This window comes from Bidens hawaiensis, unplaced genomic scaffold (assembly GCF_021521415.1).
Source record: "Bidens hawaiensis isolate Kalapana, Puna unplaced genomic scaffold, B.hawaiensis_p1.1 tig00009272_1, whole genome shotgun sequence".
Lineage (NCBI taxonomy): Eukaryota > Viridiplantae > Streptophyta > Magnoliopsida > Asterales > Asteraceae > Bidens > Bidens hawaiensis.
Window position 1 is genome coordinate 203,020 of NW_027491684.1, and position 6,928 is coordinate 209,947.

At 35.5% G+C, this 6,928-nt stretch overlaps 1 pseudogene; it reads left to right on the forward strand.

Moving 5' to 3' along the window:
- Window positions 1-2,015: 2,015 nt before the first annotated feature.
- On the forward strand, window positions 2,016-4,543 carry LOC143531846 (pentatricopeptide repeat-containing protein At5g03800 pseudogene; annotated as a pseudogene).
- Window positions 4,544-6,928: the final 2,385 nt, after the last annotated feature.

Here is a 6,928-nt window from a genome sequence, read left to right on the forward strand (position 1 = left end):
CCTTTTTATCTCCCTCAACCACTGAAACACAACTCATCACTACAATCATCAATTTCTTAAATTCCCCCGATTACTTGTCATATCTTAGTTTCAAATCATGGCCAACACCACCACTGCCTTGAACCATTCTAGCGTCGCCAGAGATGTTGAGTTCCGGTGCTTCGCCGGAGTTTACAACCACTGCAACATCCGTATCCGCTGTCGGAAACCCACCGGCGCCTCTAGGGCCATAATTGAACCCTAATAATCGTTGCCAAAAACCTAATCAGAGTGTATTTCTTTTATAACAGCAGCCCCGCCGTCACTTGCAGTCAAATAATGGTGGACCAATTCGGGCTTACAATCAACACCCCTTGCTGATAGCAACCGTGATTTTGGTTTCGAAGACAGATCTGATGAAGGACAAGATGTGGTGGTGGTTTCCGGGTAATGGAGATGTGTGGAGGTGGAAGACGGTGGCAACGATGCAGGGAGGAGACGTGGAGATGAAGGGTGAGACGGTGGCTATGAGTGAGAAACTGTTGTTTAGGCAAACATATAATTGGAACATGGCCATCGGAAGGTAGCAGGCGGTGGTAGTTAGGGTTTGTGTGTGATAGATTGACGGCGGAGTGGTTAATGGTGGTGCAAGGGAAGAAGAGGGTAGGGTGGACTGGTGGTGGCTGGAGGAATTGATGGTGGTGATTGAGTAGTGGTTAACGATGGTGAATGGGGAAAGAAGAAGGTGGGTTGGTGTCTGGTGGGTGAGGTACAAAGAGACTGATAAAAGGGGGTTTTGTTGTAGGCATAAACGAAAGGACAAAACTACCCTCACATGCGCCTCACGTGATGGGATTTAACTGACTTTTTCTAACTCAGTTAGCGTAAAGGACAAAACTTGTAGGAAAAAAAAGTTTAAAGTACACCGCCTGCAAAGAAATTTAGAAAAGGACACGAACCGTAATTCGTCTTATTTTAAAGGACAAAATTTGTAATTCTGTCTATATTTTAAGAAAAATCATAAATGAGCCTAAGCTCGGCTCGACCTCGTGTAGTACCTACCTTAAACAAGTAAAAGCTCAGCTTTAGATCAGCTGTATGGTGTTAAATTAATAAAAAAAAGTCCAAAAGTGATAAAACTTCAAAGATGCTTGATGAGCCTAAACGAGCTTTTCATACCGAGATAACTAAACAGGCTTCAAAAAAGCTCGGCTCGTTCCAAGTTTTAGAGCATGTTTGGGATTGAGTATGAAAAATGCTTATTGGTTTATTGGTGTTTTCAAAAAACCAATAAATTAAAATGTGTTTGGCAATCACAAAAATCTTTCTTATTTTAGCTTTTTGAAAGGGTTAAAAAAACAGTTTTCCAAAAGCCTCAAATCCTAACTTTTTAAAATGGCTTTTGAAAAAAGTCAATAAGCCAATAAGCATTTTTCAAACGTAATATATAATATCTATAATCTATATAAAAGAAAACCCAAAAATCCTATGTGTCTTGATGTCGTCACTTCCCCTTTTTATGAAAGCCATCAGATTTCTTGATTTTTAAATGGAGTCGTCTCATTGATTTAACCCAAATTCATGGATATGTCTTACCAAACCCAGATAGCTCTTAAACGGGTTATAACATCTCATTAAATTAAAAAATAATCTCATCAAATATTTGATATGAAAATCCTATAAAATAGGAATATACTAAAAATTAATATCCTATTTGATTTTAAAAAAGATATTATTTATAATTAAGAAACAATTTTATAATAAAGAAAATAAACGGGTAATGGGTATCACTAAACCCAGATAGCTTTTAAACCGGATTATAACATTACATTTAGTTGTGAAACAATTTCATCTCAAACCTCAAGTATATTAATTATTAACTTTCTTAAAATAAATAAAATTAAAATCTAAATATAAATATATAAATATTAAAAACGAATAATATAAAACAAAAATCTAGTTAATTATATTATTAAGCAAAGAAATATCTATCGGATACATGGCTGCAATCTTCTTCTTCTTCTTCTTCTTCATACATGGCTGCAATTAACCTTCCATCCATCGCACCCTCACTCCATCGTCACCATTCTTTACCACAATCCTCACACTCACACTCTCTATGTCTCTCTAAAAACCCCAAAGACTACACCAATTTACTCAATCTCGCCGTCCAAAATGGCGACAACCAACTCACCATGGCAATCCACGCCTCAATTCTCAAGCTTCAGCAAAACCCACCTTACCTTTTCAATACCCTTATCGCATCTTATCTCAATTTGGGCCTCACAAGCCACGCGTTCAAATTGTTCAATTCTGTTAATAACCCAGATGTGGTTACATACACCTCAATGGTTTCTTGGTTAGCTAAGTCCAATCGAGAAATTGAAGCTGTTAAATTGTTCTTTGAAATGAGGAAATTGGGTAATGAGTATAGTTTTGTGGCTATGTTGACTACTTGTGGGAATGTTTTGGATGTGGAATTGGGATGTCAGGTTCATTGTTTAGCGGTGAAAACTGGGTGTGTGGATGATACTTTTGTTTCGAATGGTTTGATGGGGTTTTATTGTAAATGTGGGTGTTTGGGTTATGCATTTAAGGTGTTTGATGAAATACCTGAGAGAGATGTTTCTTCTTGGAACACGGTGATTTCAGGTTTGGTGAAGGAGTGTGAGTATGAAAAAGGTTTGGAATTGTTTCGGGATTTGTTATGGACGGGTGGGATTCAACCGGACCGGTTTACGCTTACGACTGTTTTGACTGCCTGCACGGAACATGCTGCAGTCTTGGAAGCCCGTGAAGTTCATGCGTGTGCGTTAAAAGTCAGTTTACAAAACAATCTTAGTGTTGGTAATGCGTTAATTGGGTTCTATAGCAAGTGGGGTAGCATAAAGGATGTAGTATGTTTGTTTGATTCAATGCCTGTTAAGGATGTAATAACATGGACACAGATGATATCTGCTTATACACAATCTGGACTTGTTGAAATCGCAGAGAAGGTGTTTGATGAAATGCCTGAGAGAAACTGTCACTCTTATAATGCTTTGTTACAAGGGTTTTGCCAGAACGGTGTCCCGTCTAGAGCTTTGTTAATGTTTTGCAGAATGATAAAAGAAGGTGTAGAATTGGATGATTTCTCATTAGCTATCCTCATCAACGCGTGCGGGTTGCATGCAGATAAACCCATCAGCGAACAGATACACGGGTTCGTTCTAAAGTGCGGGTTCGGGTCAAACGACCGTATTGAATCAGCATTGCTTGATATGTGCTCAAAGTGTGGAAGAATTACCGATGCAGAAACCATTTTCCACTCCAACTCGTTAACCCAAACGAGTTCAAGCTTATGGACATCAATGATTTGCGGGTATGCTAGAAACGAGCTTTTACACGAAGCAATTTCATTATTCTTCAAAGGTCAAGCTGAACAACATATATTCATTGATGAAATTATATCAACTACGGTTCTTGGTATTTGTGCAACACTAGGGTTTGACAAACTCGGTGAACAAATTCATTCTACTGCTTTAAAGTTAGATTTACTCCGTGATATAAAAGTAGGCAACGCGTTAATTACAATGTACAGCAAATGTGGGAACATGTTTGCTGCGATTAACGTTTTCGATAACATGAAATGACACGATATTGTTTCATGGAATACTTTGATGGGCGGTTATATTTTTCACAAGCAAGGTGATAAAGCATTAGATCTATGGGAAAATATGAAAAGAAAAAACATAAATCCAAATTCCATAACTACCCTTTTGATAATCTCGGCATACACGCACACTACCTCAAACATGGTTAATGAGTGCTACACATTCTTTCACTCCATGAACACCGCTTACAACATTGAGCCGGATTCAAATCATTACGCCTCATTGGTTAATGTTTTTGGCAAATGGGGTTTACTTGAAGAGGCAGAGGATATTATAAACAAAATGCCATACGAGCCCGACCTGTTTGTATGGAGAGCTTTACTTGATAATTGTAGAGTGCATATGAACACTGCTATTGGCAAAAGGGCTGCAAAAGAGATTCTTGCTAAAAAGCCAAACGACGCGTCTACATACATACTTGTATCTAACTTATATTCTGCATCTGGAAGATGGAATTGTTCTGAAACGACTCGTGAAGAAATGAGAGAAAAGGGTTTTCAGAAACGACCCGGAAAAAGTTGGATTATTGTTGAAAACGAGGTTCATTCGTTCTATGCGCGAGACAAGTCACATGCTCGTTTAAGGATATTTACAGTGGGCTAGATATATTGGTTTTGGAATGTTTGAAAATCGGTTATGTACCAGATACTAGTTTTGTGCTTCATGAAGTGGAGGAACATCAAAAGAGGGATTTTTTATTCTACCATGGTGCAAAATTAGCGGTTACTTATGGTCTTTTAATGACCAAAAGTCGAATGCCGGTTCGTGTTATGAAGAATATTATGTTATGTGGGGATTGTCATAGCTTTTTTAAGTATGTTTCTGTTGTTACCAAGATGGAGATTCATATCAGGGATGCATCAGGATTCCATTGTTTTGTTAACGGTCAGTGTACATGTAAAGGGAAGTGATATAAACTATGAACATATGCGTGTTCTGTTGTGAAATATTTACCTATGTTGCATATGCAATATTTATGATTAGTAGCTCTTCAAATAGAAATATCTGTCTGTAATTGACTAGAGGTGGCATTTTTAACTCGTTTATTTATAAACGGGCTTTTTTTTTGACGGTCTGATGGATTGAAAGCCACTAAACTAATGGCGCTTATGTTAGAAGCCTATAAACAAGTCATTTGCGTCAACGATAAACATATATCGAGTCAAATGCATGCTGTGTTTTGTGTGCATATCAAAAGTGTATTCACAGCAAACTAGTTTTATACCCGTCCCAGTCCGGGTGGTTTTCCAATATAACAAAATTATAACTTACCAAAAATTCCGTTACAAAGGTTTCTCTACTATTCTTTATAGTAAACTCGTGCGTAATATATTTTTGCGTGTAATTTATTAATTTTATATGCATCATATAGTTTTTTAATTTTTTCTGGTATTGGGGTTTTGTCTCACCTGTGTTTTTTGAATGGATTTAAAGTCGCCCAAGGTGTAAAGCCTTAAGACGTTGACCCATTAACTCAAAATGGTAATTTCGACCCATTTACTGAAAATGATATGTTTGGCCCGTTTACTAAAAATGCCAATGATGACCCGTTTACTAAACTATAGTTTTGATACGTTCACAAAAAAAATGCTATTTTTGACCCATTAACTCAAAATGGTATTTCTCTTAAATAAGTAATGAAGATGATGGTCATAGTGTCATACTACAATATTTCAAACAGTTTTTTTTTTATTATTTTTATTTTTTATTGCAGATGATCACTTTAATATAAAAAAGCTTACAAATCATATCAACTCTACAAAAAAAAAAAAAATAATAAAAAATAAATAAATAAATAAAAATCGATACAATAACTACTTATAACTGTGGAAGTTTAGCTCTAACGTAATTCAACATAATCAACATAATCAACATTTCAACCTCATAAGAACATAAACACGGAACACCCACTAGATCTAATGCACGCTGTAGGACCATAGAAACTGCAGAAACACATACAAACATTCACGAATATTTGTGATTAATAAATAAACACATGACATGTTTTCTAAAAAACATCAAATCTATTGCGTAATTTGTTGAAGAAATCTCATCTTACAATTATAATAATATTATTATCTTTATAAAAAAAGTTATACAACAGATTAAATAACTTAAATGCACGGGCTGCAAGAACACTGGATCCTTAGTTAAGTGTTACAGAAAGTATTTGTCAAAGATGAATATGCATTTCTCTCATTAAATAACGAAAGCAAGTCATATCTGTATGTTATAAACGAGTGTCACAAATAAGTGTCATTAAAGCGTGTCATATAATATGACACGCAGATGCATGTCATATTTCGTCTATGGCAGGGGTTTCAACGACGCGCATTTGCGTGTCATCTGTACCCATCAATGACACGCAATGCTTGTCATTGAAGGCCTTTTTTCTGGTAGTGGTTGACACTACTTATATATATAATAATTACACTACTTGATTCTCACAGTTAGCACGCTAATTAAATTTGTACGTTAATTTTCCCCTTGTGTGCGTATGCAATGTCAACAGCGAAGTCTGAAGTGGGCAGTAATTGCTAAGAAGGTTATAGTTGTAATTTATGTACAAATTTGTAGGTATCATAAATAAAATAAAATTAAACCATAAATGGGTTGAGACCGCCAAAATGTCAAGCTAGGCACCATAAGAACCGGAGCAGTATTACGCATAGTGTGGTGTACGTGTAGGTCATGTAAAAACCGGATCAATAAAACAAATGGATCAACTCAAGATTTAGGTGGCAGAAACACCTAGATCCGTGGTGTAGAAAACATAATGAACGATAAACATGATCAACTAATGATATAATCAAGTATTGTATGATGAAATCGGTGGAGAATAACCAAAACACCATAAATGTGTGAAATTGTATTTTGCAATTGAGAACCCATGCTAAACCCTAACACTGCATTCTTGAGTTTTTTATTTAAGGGTTTGGAAAAAAAAAGATAAGAAAATTTTATTTTTTTAATTCTTGAGTTTTTTCATTAAAAGAAAAGAAGGAGAATGGAAAAAAAAGTAACGGTTTTTTTCTTTCAAAACTTTCCAGCCAAATATGACTGATTCGGAAGAAATGTTTATAGTCATGTATAATATTACCATTTTACCCTATTTTTTTCCTTCCTATCTAACTCAATAATAAGGACATGATTGTAAAGTTACAATTTTTTTCCTATCTTTTCCTTCCTATATTAATCAAGAATGTAATTAACAATTTCTTATCTATTCTTTTATTTTAATTCGAGAATGTCTTTTAAATATATAATTTCTTTTCCTTTCTTTTCCTATCCAATCT